The sequence below is a fragment of the Chinchilla lanigera genome, unplaced genomic scaffold (assembly GCF_000276665.1).
Source record: "Chinchilla lanigera isolate Chin_1 unplaced genomic scaffold, ChiLan1.0 scaffold00030, whole genome shotgun sequence".
Taxonomy (NCBI): Eukaryota; Metazoa; Chordata; class Mammalia; order Rodentia; family Chinchillidae; genus Chinchilla; species Chinchilla lanigera.
This window is the reverse complement of record NW_004955431.1, coordinates 22,075,633-22,093,227: the sequence shown is the minus strand read 5'-3', so window position 1 is coordinate 22,093,227 and position 17,595 is coordinate 22,075,633. Positions and strand designations below refer to the sequence as shown.

The window sequence follows — 17,595 nt, the reverse complement described above, 5'->3', positions numbered from 1 at the left end:
GCTAGTGGTTTACTTATAAAAAACCACTGACCCAGCTGATCCAGCCTGAGTCATCAAGACAAGGCCAATCTTAGCACTGTGCAAAAGCTATGAGGAAAAACTCTCTCTTTTTCCAAAGGTCTGGAACAAGGGCATGTTGTTCCTCTACAAGGGAAACCTGAAGATTCTAGGGATCGTTTTGTGAAACCAAAAGGAGACAGATTAAGAGGTGAAGAAATGACTTCAGGGCCGTCTTGAAAGCCTGGATCAAGCTTTACCTTAAAGTAGAAATTTTCTCTAGACTTCTAATTTGCTATTTAGAACGGTTTCTCAACTTATTATCCCATAACAAAGAAATCCCAATGGAAGGAAGTAAAATGCAAGTTCAGTTGGGCAAGTTCATGTTTTCCTCACTCAGCCATTGTTCAGTGAGCACACCTACTTTTTCGCCTAAACCAGTTTAAGTTGCTGTTTTCTGTCATCTGTATCATAAAAAAGTTTGATGACAAGGAGAAGCTTTTTGTATATCAGTATATAGAAACTTTCCCTTTATATGGTTTTTTAATGCAACCTATATACACTCACTAACCCTGCTTGCTTCCCCAGGCGCTGGTTCCTGCTGGCCTCTCAGCGAGACCTCTCTGAATGCATGGTCTAGAAATGAACTCAAAGTGGAGGACAGAAAGATTCAAAAGAAGAGTCCCTAAACCTTTAGGATTATACATTCTCTATGGCTTGATTCTCCCAAACCCACATTCTTCAAGACTGGAACACCATTTCCCTCAGCTCTGCACTCTCCCGGGACAGTCACTACTGGAGAGGCAACAGTTCATTCCTCTCATCCCTGAGAACGACTCTGATTGGTCATATCTACATTGCTAGGCCAATGGCTACAGCCAGCAGAGACCGAGATTGTTCCTACTAGCTTTGTTTTGTTTTTCAGGGGGGACCAAGCTTCTATGGCTCTGAAAGCAACTCAGTGAAGAAGGTACCACTCCTTGAAAGAGGGGTGCAAAGCTGAGAATAAGGGGGAAAGTACTGACAAACAACAAGAAAAATGTCCACAGCACCACACTGAGCAGTGGTACTGCTTCATTGATAAGGGGTACAGAAAAACTTCTTATAATGACTTTGTTTAAGGCACGCTGGGATACACCTATGTGGACAGGAGTCACTGGTGGAGAGGCCAAGTAGTAAGGTGAAATGACCCAGGCATTTAGCAGCAGGTGCAAGTGGGTTGAAACCAGCTTCGTGACCTAGGCTAATGCATATGGCCTCTCCATGCCTTAAGGATGGAATGGCGTCGTGTGCCCAGCACAATGGCGAAGACACGCTCCTCCCAACATCTAGATTCTCATGGAATCAAATTTGTTAAGCTTGGCTATCGTAGTCTTTTCTGAAGATATCAGCAGCAGGAGACTCCAAGTCTGCCAGCCTGAATAAGGCCCAATTGTCCAAGAAGATCAGATATAAAATCAGCCTTGATCTGGAAGGTTTTCAAAGTATTATCCAATAGCAAAGAAATGCCAATGGGAGCAAGCGAACAAAATGCGAGCTCAGACTGGGCATGTTTTCCCTATTTGAGCTATTGTTCATTTAGCACATTTATTATTTTTTCCTTAAGGCATAAGAAAAGTTAAGTCTGGCTATCAGTTCTTTGGGTTTCTGTGCCCCAAACCAGCCAGGCGTGTGCTATTCACACACATCCTTCCTTGGCTATGGCCTGTCACCAGCATGTTGGGTGTATGACCTAATGTGAGGGGCTTATATTTATGGGTACCACGTGGCCCAGATTTTGTAGGACTGTCCTAGTTTCAAATACCCTTCCCTACTCTCTTCTCAAGTGATCATCCCGCTTGCTCTGTGTCCCATTTGTTTTCTTCACAGGGCTTCTCTCCATTGGTTTACTTGTTTGTTTTCTGTTGTCCCCATTAAAACATCAGATTCTTAAAACTGCTCTCATCTTTCCTGCTCATTGCAGAATCTTGAGTTCCCAAAACAGAACTGACATGTGGTGGCCACTCAGCAAAAGTTACTGGAAGTGAATTGAATCAAATGATTGAAGAGCTGTCAGACCACAAGACCTGCTTTCGTTTCAAAAGAGAGTGTCACAGTCATGAAATTCAGAATTCACTCTTACATGGGCCTCCTAAGGAATTTCAGTTAAGTAATATTATTTCCCCCGTTTTATAGATGAGAAAACAAACTCCCAGAGAAGCTGAGTGGTTTGTCTGACGTGGTGGAACTGGGAAGGAACAGAACCAGGAATTTAGTTCCACTTTCCTCTATCCCAGCACACGTATGTCAAGGTCAGATGGAGGACAGCAGAGCAGAAGTGGCCGTGAGAAGGTTTTCAAAATGATGAGGGAAAGTCAAAAGTTGTGCTTTGTTTACTTGTTTATTCACAAACACTTTTCCAGTGAACTAAATGTAGCATTTTTAGACACTATGAAGTTGCTGAGTTCCCCCCTGACATCATATTCTACAGAAGCAATGGCCTTTCTTAAGGCACAAGAGAGGGTGGAGGGTTTAGGAATAAATAGTTCCTGACATGGCAGATGCTTGACAGGGTTGTTTTTTTTTTTTCTGTGAGTCAGTGTGCTTTGATCACAAGTGACAAAAGTGTAGCTCAGATGTAAAGGAAGTATCTCACCTAAGTACAGAAGGGACAGAGCTGCAGCTGGCTGTAGGAACATATGAGATCAGGTACTCAAATGCCACCTTTCCTCTGCTGTTGATTTCATTCTCTTTCATTGCAGCCTACTTTTTCCACATAGTTGAGAACATGCCAACCCACAGCTTCCATCTCACATGCTAATGCCTTACATATACAAATGGTTCCTATCTGAAAAATTCCCAGAGAAAAGCTCTCACTGGGTCAGCTTTGGTCAGGTGCCCACCTATGGGCCAATGAATTGCATGAGTAAGGCAGAAGCATGGGTCACATAGCCCAGACTCGGTCTTACTTCTTTGTATCTGAACCCATCAGAGAAGAAGCAGCTGTTGTGATCGGGGCATCTACCTTATATGAATCCTTATAGTTTGGTGCCTGATAATTTTGATTGTGTTTTTTTTTTAATTTTGATTGTTGTATAGCCACTTCAGGTACTTTATAACATTAAGACATTTTTCTTCTTGTTTGTTTGGTTTTTTGGTTTTTTCCTGTACGGGGAATCGAACTCATGACCTTGCACTTGCCAGGGAGACGCTGTGCCGCTGAGCTAAATCCCCAGCCCCGACATTTCTCTTCTTTATTAATAAAAACAAAGCAAACCCCTTCAAGCTCAGCATCAGTGAGTAGTAAGACAGAAATGGGCTGCTTGAGTCTCCAGCCCCCACACACACCAAGTTCCTGCCAACTCCCAACCATTTCCAATTTCTAGGTGGCAGTCTCTACTGTCCCAACATTCTCCCCAGACCTGAGCAAAAAGGCAGGCACCTAGACAGCCAATGGGAGTGGAGAATAAATTTGGCTGGAGAGGTGAAAATTTGCTGCACTGTGATCAGCAATAGAAAACTACTGGCCTAAAAATGCATCTCTAGGCAGAGTGGAGGTCATCCATCTCCCATTCCACTGGGACTGCCACCCCTGTGAGCCCACAGGTTCTGAGGCCTCGCTGCCCTAGGAGAGGCAGTTGGATGTGAAAGCCTCAGCTCTTCCAAAAGGGGCATGAGTATCCACTCTCCAGGGAACCCCTTGGTGTCCTCCAAACGTTCATTTCCTGGATATCGAGCAAATGTGCAAAAGGCTCCAGCTCCACTGTGCTTAATGGGATAGAGAAAACAAGGAAGCAGTTCACGCTCCCCGTCAATAGGGAGCAGCACTCTCAGCACTTACTGCTGGGTTTAAAATGAAGGCAAAGGAATAAGCTCAATTGCTTCTGAGAAATAAAGAAGATTGAAAGAGTCTGGAGCCTCTGCAACAGGTTTTGCAGGCAAAACCAGATGCAGTGCTCACTGCCCCCTAAGATTTGCCTGTATTTCCCCAAATGTTGCCCAGAATAATGCCCTGCTACCAGTCGTTTGGTGTACAGACAGGGCAAGATGTGGGGATACATCCAGGAAGGCCTTCAGAGAGCCAGGCAGGAGGTGATGCTGGAGCGAAGACTTGAGGGAGGAGAGTAACTACCCAAGTAAAGGAAAAGTAGGGGAGAAAGTTGCTTGAGCATGGTGCATTGTGGAAAATTCTCAACCTGAGCACAGGATGTAAGGTCAAGGGTAAGCTCACCAAGCTCTGGATGTCACCTGAGGAGTTTATGCTCTACCCCAAGAAGTAAGCAGCCACAGATCACTTTCCAGGGAGGTCTGTGGTCTGCAAGAGGAGGGGGCTTGTGAGGTGCACCTTTTCGGGGGCACAGCCCGGCGTCAACCTCTCTGCCTTCCCTCAGAGCAGCTGCCTCCCTCTTGGCACCCAGTCTGCCCACTCCCAGCTCCTCCCCACAGTCAGCTGCTGTCAGAGGCCAGAGATAAGAAGCCCAGGAAGAGCACAGTATGGAGATCCCCATGACACCAGCCCAGCCGGGGAGATGGCAGATAGCAAGGATGCTGTCCGCAGTGTATCAGCTCCAAGTTAGAGCTGCTGGTGGCAGCCCAGGATTAGCTGGAAGGGGCTTCTTTTGGCCCAGATAGCCTGCTGCTTCCCTAGGGAAACCTGTAGGGTAAGGGATAGGTCCCCAGTTTGTCACACCTGAACCAGAGGGACTCCCTTCCTCACTGGCAATGCCATTGCTCAAGGAGGGAGACAGACTAATGTGGTCAGAGCTGCTTGCGCTCAGGCAGCCTAGACAGCCACAGGGTGCTTCCTGCTCCTGAGAGCCACAGGGGCCTCAGGAAAAGCGCAGACTCAGTAGGAGCTGCTCCTAGGGGCTGAACAAGGCAGCCCTCCTGGTTGCCTGTCATTGTTCCTTGCAGCCCATCGCTAGGTGTGCCAGGATGCTTCCTGCTTCCCAAGAATCGCTTGCCTAGGCCTGCTGAGCTGGCAATCCTATTAGCAGAATTTTTTCGTTGTGTTTGTGAAATGAAATTTTAAAAAAGGACCCTTTCTCCAGAGAGTTCTTCCTGCCCTATATCTCTGAACACCATCAAGCTCTGGGGAGATCATGAGGCCTTGGGGGATAGGCCCACGGTGCTTCTGTACATTAGTGCTAAGGCAGCCTGAGAGGGGGTAGTGTTGCTGGCCTCTCCAGCTAGCGGCAGGCAGGTAAAAGCCCTTCCTGACTTCAGTGACAGAATCTTGGTGGGGTGGAAGAAGAAATCTCTGACCAGCAAAGTGAAGGCCCCATGCCGCTAAAATCATAGACAGAAATTGGAATGTAAGTCAGGGAGTTCCAGATAGGGACATAGTTCAGTCCTAGTTCTGTCCCTGCTACCCAGCAACCTCGGGCAAGTGATTCAATCTTTCCCCAGTCTCACGCACCCCGCTTGCAAATTGGAGAGAAAAACTCATGCCTCATTAGGGGGCCATGAGGGTTAAATGAAATCTTACCCTCGTCAGTCAACACCTCCTCCCCACAGTCTATGAAGCCCTTCTTTTGATCCTAGAAAAGAACACAGCTTGAAAACCTTATAACAGTCACCAGACCCATCACATGGAGAACAAAGAAGCGATTTGGGAAATATAGTTTTGCTGAAAATCCAGTTCTATTCAAACAGCCCCATCCAGCTCTGTTTTAGAAACAAGCAGTAATGTTTTTTACCAAACAAATACATCCTCTGGGAAGAGTGTAAGGTTTGATTTGTGAATATATTTAAGTCTTTGACTTATCTAGTTGCTATAGGGACCTTACAGTTTAGGAGAAAATAAAATTGTGATTGCGAGGAATTGATTCAGCTTATAATAAGTTATTTGTTCCTGGGGAGTTTTACACTGGTCTTCAAGGGGGAAAATATGCCCTTTTTGATTTGTTTCCACCCCACTGCTTCCTTCTTGGAATAACGGGTTGCTGTGGGTTTGTTTCCTTTTTTGTAAAAATGTGGGTTTGTGTATTATTAGAACTCATTTGCAAATATGATCTGAAATATTAAAGGCATGTGTCAGTTCTGTGTTTTGATGATTTGACTCTGCTCGGCAACTTGCTGAAGTCTAGATGGTGCTGAATGGGAAGGCCTCAGCAGCCTTCAAACACACACAAGGCTCCATCTGTTGGGCCCCTGGGGGCTGAGTGCTGCCTTTTCTTCTGCTGCTGAAAGAGGCACCCTGAGGCAGCAGGCAGCACCCATCAGAAATACCAGTAAGCATATAAATGAAGCACCACTTGTGGAGTGGGAACGGATCAGCCGAGATATGGCCTTTCCTGTTTTCCAGGACAGCCAAAGCCCCGCGGGGCACTCTTCATGGGTCCACAGCAGACAATAAGCCCCAAAAGTACAGACTCAGATGGAAGACTGGCAGCTTCTCTGTCTACTTCCTGGGGCAAGTTCTTCTGCCTCCTTGAGTCCGTGTGCTCATCTGTGAAATAGAAAGGACCACAATAGCGTGTTACGATGACCTTTACATACCACAATGGTATTGTGATTATGTAAGAAAATGCCCATTATTTTTAGAGATACTTAGAGGGTGTTGTAGAGATGCAAGCACCCAAGATCTGGGGTTTGCTTTAAAATGATCCCGCAAATATAAAGTAGAGAATGATACCATTTACGTCAAATTCAGGAACAGGTAAATCTAATCTATGGTGATAAAAATAAGAGCATTGATTGCCTTTGGAAAAGGGCATCAGGGAGCTTTTTGGAGTACAGAAAATGTTCTACGATTCAATTTGTGAGTAATGATAACATAGGCAAAAAACTTCTCAAAATCATCTACCTGAAAATGGTTCAGAAAATGATAGCATCTGCGTATCTAGAAAAATATTAACAAGAATGTGTCTCTATAAAGTATGATAGAATGATGAAGCAAGTGTGGTAACTATGTGAGGAGTCTTAGTGAAGAGAATACAGGAATTCTTTGTATTATTTTTGCTGCTCTAAGTATGAAATTATTTCAAAATAATAAGAGTTTTAAAACTCATCAATCTCTTCAGTTATGATTGATGCAATTTACTGCATATATTTACTCATATTTTATATCAAAGTAAAAGTTTAGAAAGAGAGTTAGAAAACATAGAAGAATCTTGATAACTTATGGAAGTTTTTATATTATTCCTTCTATTGTGCATATTTTTATTATTTTTATTATGTAAACGCAACTTTAAAAATTAAAACATTCAAAAACATTAATCCAGCCCCAGTGCAGTACCTGGTACAGGGTGGCTTCCCCTCTGCAAACAGCCCCACTCCCTGGACTTTCCACCTGGGACAGTCAGAGGGTGACACATATGAGTCCTGTCTTACATGTCATGTTGCTGATGCAGCATTATCCATGACTGTGCTTGATAAAAATGCATCTCAGGCTGTTCTCTGACCTCAAGAAGATGTTAAGGGGTGAAACAAGTAGGAAACATTTCACCCCATGTTAACGAGGTGAAACAAACAGGAGCTAGACATATGTCTTTTCCAAATGCCTGCTTTGGGGAGTCCCTTTGCCTGGGTGTCTTCCGTCTGCAGAAGCTGCTCTGAGGCAGCTGTAGCCACAGCAAGGCCATGAGGAAGTCCCAGAGAACAAAGGAGGCATCTACGTATGGGAGAGGCACGGAGAAACCGTTCTAGATCTAAGCTCCTGGTGCAGGGTAAACATTTACCATGGCTGAGATCAGAGGGAAAAAGTGAGGACTGATAATGACTTTGATGTAAATCCAACATATTTCTTGCTAAAATCTTGATCTCTATGAAGGAAATGGCAGCTGAACAGGAGCACTGAACCACAGAGATAGAAACTTGTGTTCTTTTCCCACCCCCATCAACAGTGATCTGTGTGACCTCGGCTGAATCACCTCTTTCTTTCTTGGCTTCTTTTCATCTACTGAAAAACAAGGGTTTGGACAAAAAGATAGTTCAGCTTTATGGCTCTTCAGAACAAACATTGAGGCTTCACTAGAGAAGGACTCCAGGGCAAGGAGTGTGTAGCCACTCTGCTCTGCGGAGTCCACTGAGAGTCAAGAACCTAGAAAACTTTCAGAGAATAGCTAGCAGATAGAAGAGGACACAGGCAGGCGAGGGCTGTGGGAAAGACGCCTCATGTGGCCAAATCTCCAAATCTTCAAATCTCCAAATCTCCAGAGATGTTGAAAACGATATTTATTTTCTATCCAACCCCTTCATTTTCAGATGATAGTAATTATCAGATGTCACAAAAATATCTGTGAACAGAATTAGGTCTCCAAGCTGTCTTCGATGTGATATCATTCTCTCTCTGGCTGGGACCTAGACTGTGTTGGGGAGTCTCTGATCTTTCCAGCATCTGGGGTTTTGACTCACTAAATCTCAGAGATCACCACCTTAAAACTAAAGTAAATGCTAGTGAGAAATACTTTAATCCATATAGCTCTTAAAGAAATATTTTCAATTTTTTTTACCATAACCTACTGCACAAAGTCCATTTTATACTGCCAGAGGTCACACACTTACACATACATGCACATAGATATAAGAACTCAGAAAAAAACATACACTTGTAATCTCAGCTACTTGGTTGACTGAGCCTGGAGGATTGCAAATTTGAGGCCAGCTTGGGCAATTTAGCAAGAGCCTGTCTCAAACTTAAAAAAAAAAAAATTAGAAAGAAGAAAAGAGCTGGGATGTAGTTCAGTGATAGAGCACCCCTGGATCCAATCCCTGGTGCTGGAGGGGGGTGGTAGAAAGACTTACAAAACAGAATTTATGCCTATTCAATGTGATGCACACTGCTTTTCTCTATTCCACTTTATCCTATTTCATTTTAATGCTGGTAGCAACTCATTAAACTGATTTCATGGCCCATAGTTGAAAAGTGTTGCTTTAGAGTTCACATTCAGTTAACTCCCATTTAATTCTCCCTGTTACTTCTGAGGTAGGAATTACCATCCCCACCTTACAGAATAAAAAAGAGATTCTCAATTTTCAATCTCTAAATCTAGTTTCTCTCTCTTTTACTCCTTTAATCAAGAAAGGCAAGAATGGAAGGTATTAGGAAACTCCAAAGGGCTTGGTCAAAGAGGAAAAGTCCCAGAGGCAAAGCAATCAAGGAGAATAGTGAGAAAAAAATCAAGCAACGGGACCAAGGCTGCATGCTGGGGATTGTGTGATTTAAAGACACAGTTGTCTGTCTTGTGCAATCTGCCATAAAATCTACATGGCTCCCATGAAGATGGTGAAGGGCTTGCTCCAGGAGGAGCCAGATTTTTCATCTGGATGGCCAAAGCAGATTTGGAGCAAAAGTTGTGATGGAGCCTTCAAGGCTGCTAATGTCTAGATCACAACCATGAACTTGAAGCTCCTGCTCCCAGCCTTGTTGGGGTATGTGCCTGGCACTGCAGAGGAAAAGAGAATGTCTAAGATTCAAATCCAGGTCCAACTGAGTCTGCTCAGGTTGGCTTGTGAAACCTCATTACTGAACTCTACCATCTCCCAGGTCATCTTAGAAACTGTCACAAAAGTTCCATGTCTCCTGCATAGGCACAGATCAGAGAGGACATAAAGACACAGAGGCTGGCCCAGGGATATCAGTGGAGAACAGATATGGGCATATTTGATGTTTTAGGACTGATAAACTTTGCTTCTACTTGAACCAATTACCTGAGTCTGATTGTATTGTTTCTAATCAGTCCTGTGGCACCTTTATGGGCTGGGGCAGGAACCTTGGGACCGCCTAGACAGCCTGGCCAGTGCAGCCCAGTGTGGCCTTCCCTCATCACACATCTGGGGTGTATTCTTCAACGGTTGAGTCTGTCACTGTCTCTTGTCTCTTTTTCTTTGTGCCCTTTACTTCCAGATTCCTCAAGAGAACTAAGATAAGTGCATATCTGTTTACAAGGCCCCCAGCAAAGATTTCAAGCATCTGCTTTGGTGGCTTTCTGCTTTCTCTAAAGGCAGTTGTTCCTCTGTGATACAAACACAGTTGTTGCATAACATTCAAAGCCAGTGAGTCTTAGATTAGCATCGCAAAAGTCAATTAACAAGGCAATTTCTTCCCTTGATTTGTATTTGCATATTATTAATGAATTATAAGACCTACTAGAGCAGTAAATTAGCCTAGGTAACTGGGGAGCAGAGTACAAATATTTTTTTTTCCTTTAGTGGCCCCAAACATTTATCTCATGCAGAGAAAGCTATACACAAGCCCAGGGAGGACTCCCCATTCCTACAGCTAAGGAAGCACGTCGGAGCAGCTCTGATAAATATTGATGTTTGTTTATCAAAATGCTACAGGCCATCCTGGCTTGCTGCCACCCCCTCCCACCCTGGTGCAGTGCAGTCTTAACTGGCAGGACTCATGATGCAAGGAAGAGATATAGGAACCTAAACTGCCTTTGCTAAAGTACTTCCAGTCTTTGTTTCCTGAATACAAATTTTTTTTTAGAAAATAGAGGAACAAGTGTCCTGACCTATAAGGGTTACTTGCACTAAAAAGCCCATGTTCTCCTTTAATGAAGGGGCAGAAATATACATTTTTAAGTACAAAGAGAATAGTAATTAGAATCTCTCTGTCTCCCTGCAATAACTAGTTTAGGGAGGTCTCAATGCTACCCCACAGGGCTGCTTTGTTTCAAAATCCATGCCATTAAGAAAGAAATGGTGCTACACACAAGTCCCAGAGCATTAACATGGAGACATTTGTAACCATCCATTCAATAAGACTTAGCACCTACTACGCACTGGCATGTGAAGAATACCCTTAATATAATCATTTTATTCTCCTTGTTCTAGGCAGCCCAGGTCAGTCTCAAATGTTGAGGCCGGAGTAGATTCAAAATCAATAAGACTTACACGTTTATTCCTTCAATAAATATGTATTGAATGTTATCGTTTTGATGCTAAACGCCAAGCACAAAACAAAACCTGAAAACACAGAGCCCCTCAAGGAGCCTTGTTCCTTGTGGGGGCAGCATACTGCAAGAGAAGCTACAGACTGTGACAAGGACAGGCACCTAGGCTCCTGGACCCCACAGGAAGGCGTGGTCCATTAGAAAAGGTTGAGAAGACGTCCAGAGAGAAGTCAGGTGCCATCTCCTCACACCCTCTACTTTCCCACATCAATTCCTACTCGGGGCGATGAGCTTACTCGTCCAGGGTCCCTTGTCAGGGACTGATAGGCTTCCCAGGGGCAGGTGTCAGATGGGCAGTCACCTGTGCATCCTCTCATGACAAGATACAAGATCACAAAATAGCTCCTTTATTCAAAATTAAGTTTCTTTCTGACAGAATCACTTGTTTCCTGATTGTTTAGGCCCTTAAGACCCAGAGTATCCTCATAGATGAAGCTGACACAGAGGGACACTTGGGGGACACTCGGCAGAGCCCAGGATCCCAGGGACCTTTACGTTCCAGGGAGCTCTACATGGGGTCCGAGACCAGGAGAACTCAAGCAGCCACTTCTGCCTGCAAAAAAGCAGAGCCTAAATGCCTGCTGTCCATTTGGTCTCAAGCCTGTGGGCTATGGTGTGCATATCTACATTTAATGTTTCTGCCTAGACAGCATAATTAATGCCCTTATACAATGTTCCCTTGACTGGAACATCCCCGGCTTCCTTCCACCCTTCACCCAGTGAAACACCCACTCATCCTTCAGATCTCAGGGAAATGCGCTCCCTTAGAGAAGCCTTCCCTGACCCTTGCCTGAGTTATATGCTCTCACCTGCCCAGGCACATCTCCCCCAAGGCCTTTTATAGTTTGTAATTATGCATGCATTTGTACCACCTTCTTTCATCTTCGCCTTCCTCTCCCAAGGTCATAAGCCCATTCGAGTACAGTGTCCAGCTTGCTTACCACTGGAATCCTCACTCTAGCCCATACCCAGCGCTTATAAACCCTGAACAAATTCTTGTGGACAGCAGAATAAACACCCAGGAAAGGGATTCTTCCCAGAGCCCATTTCTCTGGCTGTGCCCACCCCTGCCTCGCTTCCATTTCTGTTTCCTTTGAGGCTCGGCTTTGCCCATGCAACTATTATAGTCAAAGATGAAGCTCTTTGACTTCCCATATCTCATTTACATTTCTCGGCAAGGAATCACATGAAGACGGTGTGAAAAAATAACAAAGCAGAAATTGTGTTAAGGTTTAAGTCCAAAACAAGGCAAACATTATACCCACAGCAGCACACATTTGTTGTTTCAAGGAGAAGGGTATACTAGGTAAAAATCAATAACGTTTTTGTTCTAGTAGATTAACTTCATGTTTAGAATGGGAAGAGAATCTAAATGGACAGATTTTCAGCTGTTCCTTCCCCCTTGGTGATGTGATGTAGTTATATTACTAGAGAAAAGTGTCTGAGGAGACTGGTGGTTAGAAGGTCAAGAACATCATCGAACACAGGGAGGAAGATATGAGAAGATTCTCTTTGAATTGTCAGCTGGGGGCGGGGAGGGGAGCTCAGCTTGGTGGTCTGCCCTTCAAGGCTCTTCTCGGTACTCAAAAAGAAACCACCAAGGACACCAGCAGCCTCCTGATTCCCAGAGGAAGGCTCTGGACCCAGCAAATGGACCCTGAGAATAACTGATTGGTCCAAGGATGAGTGATTCATTCATTCTCCGCCGCCCCACCCCCACCTCCCGTCTGTCTGTCTCTGTCTCCCTCTCTCTCTGTCTCTCATTTGGATCAGGCCACAGAGCCAGTTGTTGATCCATTAGGCACTGGGAATGGGAAAGGAAGACAGGTCAGGCTGAAGGGTTAGTGACAGCCAGCCTGTAGATGGGGAAAGAACAACGGTAAGAGAAGGGAGGTTAGGTGTCCGTGAAGGAGAGAGAGCCATGCTCACCAGTCCCAAACATCTAGTCTTGGGCCTTGTTCCTTATGAGTCCAGCTGAACTTCCTGTCCTTGGAATCCATAATATTTCCTCAAGTTCTCCTAGAAAAACCCCTCCCACTACATTGCTTGTTGTCAAAGTCCATTCTAGTGTATTCTTACTGTTTGAAAATTTATTTCCTGTGGTTGCGATAACAAATTACCATAAACTGTATAACTTAGAACAGGAACATATCCTGTCACAATTCTGCACTCCAGAAGCTTGAAATCATAACATTTCTTCCAAGTCTCTAGAGGAGAAGCCTGCTTTGCCTTCTCCAACTTCTGATGGCTCTACAGATCCCTTAGCTTATGGTTTCATCACTCCAGTCTTTGTTTCCATCATCACATGAACCTATCCTTTTTGCTGTGTCTTCCCCTCTTCTTCTGTCATAAGGATATACGCCAACAGATTTAGGGCACACCTGGTTAATCGAGGATGATTAGATCCTTCACCTAACTATATCTGCAAAGAGCCTTTCTCCAGGTGAAGTCACATTCATAAGGACCAAATGTTAAGATCATACATTTTTGCGGGGCAGCTGGTCAATTTATTCCACCCTACCGCTCACTGAACGCTAAGACGAGTTTATTAAATATTCTTCATTAGCCTCGCAAGCTGTGAGCGACCAGCTTCCACACTATAATTCATAACTTGTAAAATTTATGAATTCATAAATTATAAGAAAGGATAAAACAACAGTGCAATTTGGTTTTTATTGGTTAAATGTTTTGTGGCATTTTGGGTTTTTGTGGTTGTTTTGGTTTTTTGTGATACTGGGGATTGGACCCAGGGCCTCATGCATGGTAAACAAGTGCTCTGCCACTGAGCTATATCCCTGACCCTTTTTCAATCTAATTTTGAGACAGGATCTAACTAAGTTTCTCAGCCTGGCCATCAATTTATGATCTTCCTGCTGCACCTCCCAAGCACAAGCACTCATATTTTCATCAGCAATGCAGGGGAGAGAGTTCTAGTTGTTTCATGTCTTTGCCAAGACAAATACTGTCCTCTTCTCTTCAAAATATTTTAATATGTGTATAGTAGTATATCATAGCAATTATAGTATGCATTTTCTTGATAGTTATTTATATGAATTGTTTTCTTGTATGTATCTGCCATTTGGATATTCTTTTTTGTGAAATACTTGTTTAAAATTCTTGCACTTTTCCTGCAAAGCTACTGACATCTTTCTTATTGAATTCCAGGCAGTCTGTACATACTCTGGACATATTCTGGGTGTGAATCTCAGGCTTACTGCCTCATCTTTTTCACTATATCTTTGTTGAACAGAAATTCTCATTTTTCAGTAAGTTAGTTATATATTAATAGATGCTATTAATGCTAAAAGACTCGTAATAGGAATTATTTCCTTTAGAATATTATTTCCTGGATTTACTTTTATATTTTAATCCTGGAAAACTCTTAATTTTAATCAAGTACAGTATAGCAAACTTTTCCTTTATGATTATTGCTTTTTCTGTCCTAGGAAGAATTTTTCTGCCACAGGATATTCTCTGTTATTTTATAGAAGCTTCACTGTTCAGCATTCACATTTACACCTACATTCCTTCTGGAATTGGCTTTTATGTAGCTGAGATAATAGGTGTATGCACCACCATGCTGGCTAGCAACTGGGTTTTGAGTATTGGGGAACTGAGTCAAGCCTTGGTCTGTCACACTGGTTTGTCTTCTTGAGGCTCCTGGATTTGTATTGATGAGAAAAATTACAGTTAAATGGCTACCATTATATATTGCTAGGTGCCAGGCATTATACGTGCTTGGCTGTTTTTATGGGGCATCACATCGAATATCACAATAAACCTCTGGAAGTTGAATTGTCACCAAGAGTCACACCCCAATTGGACGTACCAACTCAGTGCTCTTCACCACTGGATGGCTTTTTTGCAGACCTAGTACATTTGAGGGCTGTGGTACTACTGTTTTGGTTCCTCCAAAACCCATGTTGAAATTTGATTGGCCATTAGGTATAGCATCTGGAGGTGGAGACTTAAGAAAGTGGTTAGGCTTTTAAGAGGGCTCTGGGCCTTTCTCAGAGGGCTGGATTGGTTACACAAGAACAGTTTGTTATAAACAAAGCCATCCTTTATGCTTTGTCTTTTCTTCATGTGTTCATTTGCTCTTCTGACTTCCATCATGTCATGTAGTGACACAAGCCCCTCACCAGAGAGGACCATCCAAACTTGAACTTCCCAATCTTCAGAACCATAAGCCAAAATAAACCTCTTCCCATTATAAATTCTCCAGCCTCAGATATCCTCTGATAGCAATAGAAAATGGACTATGACATATGGATATGAAAGGGAAAATGAAGACCTAATGAGGGTAGAACCCATTATGTGCCAACTATGGCATTTGGTGGTTTGCACCTGTCATCTCATTTGATCATTACAGCTTGTCTGTGAAGGGGATGGTGTAGAACTTAGCAGAAGGCTCACCATAATAGGTAGGACTAGGATGTCTGTGACTGCAACCTGCAGAGAGGTCAGTGGGCCAAAGTCTGAGGTTTTCCGGCTTCTTATGGCTCAGGGACCAATCCCTCCAGATCTACTCACAATATCTCAAGGCAATATGACACAGACAGACTCTAGAATGGCTCCTCTCCTCTTCCTCAGCTTAGTAGCAAAGCAGATCTTTGTTTTACTTTTCTCTCTTTTTTTCCCCAATAGATTGCAGCTCTAAACTTCCTCCTGTGTATTAAATGTCATAGTAGAAATTGTCCTTGGTCAAAAAGACAATTTGGCTTCTTTTCCTTAAAAAAGGGATTCCCCCCCCCCCCCGCCACTGCATCCCCATGGGCTTTTAGGGCAGTCCAAGAACATGGAAGCAGAAAAGTCTGCCCAGCTAAGCAATTTTGTAGAGAGGACTCATGCATCAGTTAACTACTCTTGTGAGGATGGGAGTGACTGTAAAAAAGGCACGTTGTCTAAAATGGGCAGGATCGATGTCCTGAGGCCAGCACTTGGTCTGTCTTCAATCCAAGGATATTTTGATCTGAGTCAGGAAGTGAGACAGTGAGGGTAAAAACATCTGAAACCCACGAGCGTCTTCCACTTATTGATCCAAAGGTAACAGAGGATACAAAGAGCCCAAGTGTGGTTTGAGGAAAGTGGCTTTTGTGCACATGAGAACAGAACTTCCTGGGGTTGAATGAGACGAGGTCAATTTCTATAGTTCCAGGAAAAGAGGAGTTTTGACAACCATGGGTTTATTTAATCAATGTATTCAAGCACTTGAGATCACTGAGGTCTTTAAAGGGATTTCTTTTAAATATACTTGTATAAAGCCCTGAAAGATTTCTTAATAAACCTATACCTGTTAATCAATCTCATAATTATCAATACTCCTCTTTAGTATTGATAATTTAATACTTGCCCAAAGATGTGCCTTTCAGGGTTAATGACTCGGAAATTCGAGTGTGCTCTTCTTCCATGATCTACCAAATGTATCCAAATCATTCACTGGACACACTGTGAATTCCTGAGCTAACAGCTATAAATGCAGATAAGATTATAGTTCCTGGCCTTGTGGAGCTGCCTAATTTAGTTGGAGCAACAAGCATATTAGCAAATTCAAGGAACTTGTGGAGTGACAGAGTAAAAAGTATCCACAGAAACCACTGAGGTCCAAAGGAAGCGGGAGGTGAGAATGCCTGGTCAGTAAGGGAACAGAGCATTTCAAAAATAGAGTCTGGCAGGAAGGAAACAACTGCTCTTCCAAAGGCCCTGGGGTATGAAATTTTAGGATTCAGGGGATTACTAATGGTTAGGTCTGAGTATAGAAATAGGGAATTAGATGGGCATGGTGGCACATGCCTGTAATTCCAGCATTCAAGAGGCTGAGGCAGGAGGATTGCCACAAGTTCAAGGCCAGCCTGGGCTCATAGTGTGTTCAAGACCAGCCTGAACTACATAGAGACCCTGTCTCAAAAAAAAAAAAAAAAAAAAAGAAAACAAAAGAAAAGAAAAGAAAAAAAGAAGACAAGGAAGACATGTAAGACGAAGGTGAAGAAATACAGGAAGTAGTCAGATCTTTCACACACTGATTTATATATTACTGAGTATTACTTATGTACCAGAAAGGAATTGTTTGACACAGTAGAAAACAAGACAGATGTTGTTTCTGTTATGCAGTTTGCATTCTAATGGGATAAGATAAAGAATAAGCAAATGAATAAACATACTTTTAGACCACAACAGGTGTCATGAGAGAAACAACTACAGAGATGGGACAGTGGGAAACAGCTTGGAAAGCATGGCCTGAGAAAGCCATTCTAAGATGATAGCTTTTGAAAACCTGAAGGATGGGAAGGGTAAAAAAGAGGACTATGGCCCAGGATCTGGAAGTCTCTGTCACTTAGGGAACACAGGGAGAAAGAGGAGGCAGCAAAGGAAATGAAGAAGAAATAGATATTTAAGATGTAAGTTAAAAGAGGAGAGAGTAATGGGACTCAAAAGAAAGAAAAGGACTATGAAAGAAAAATAAGGCTTCAGCTACATTCGTACACCTTTTACTAAGTATTTTAAAATATATATGGTCGGGGGCTGGGGATTTAGCTCAGCGGCAAAGCGCCTGCCTGGCAAGCGCAAGGTCGTGAGTTCGGTTCCCGGTACCGGAGAAAAACCAAAAAACCAAAATAAATAAATAAATAAGCCACGGTGGTCGTGTCACAGCATGCTGCTCTGGGCCTAGCTTACTGATGTGGGGTTCTTTGTCTATTTTTTCATCAGACTGGGG

At 43.3% G+C, this 17,595-nt stretch overlaps 1 long non-coding RNA gene across 2 annotated transcripts in view; it reads right to left on the bottom strand.

Moving 5' to 3' along the window:
* Positions 1 to 5,597: 5,597 nt before the first annotated feature.
* The window catches only part of LOC102029776, a 22,032-nt gene continuing 10,034 nt past the window's right edge, over positions 5,598 to 17,595 (bottom strand). For both annotated transcript variants that reach the window (XR_001234582.1, XR_261492.2), the window contains exon 7: positions 5,598 to 6,427. This is a non-coding gene — a long non-coding RNA (uncharacterized LOC102029776). The remainder of the gene's footprint in view (positions 6,428 to 17,595) is intronic.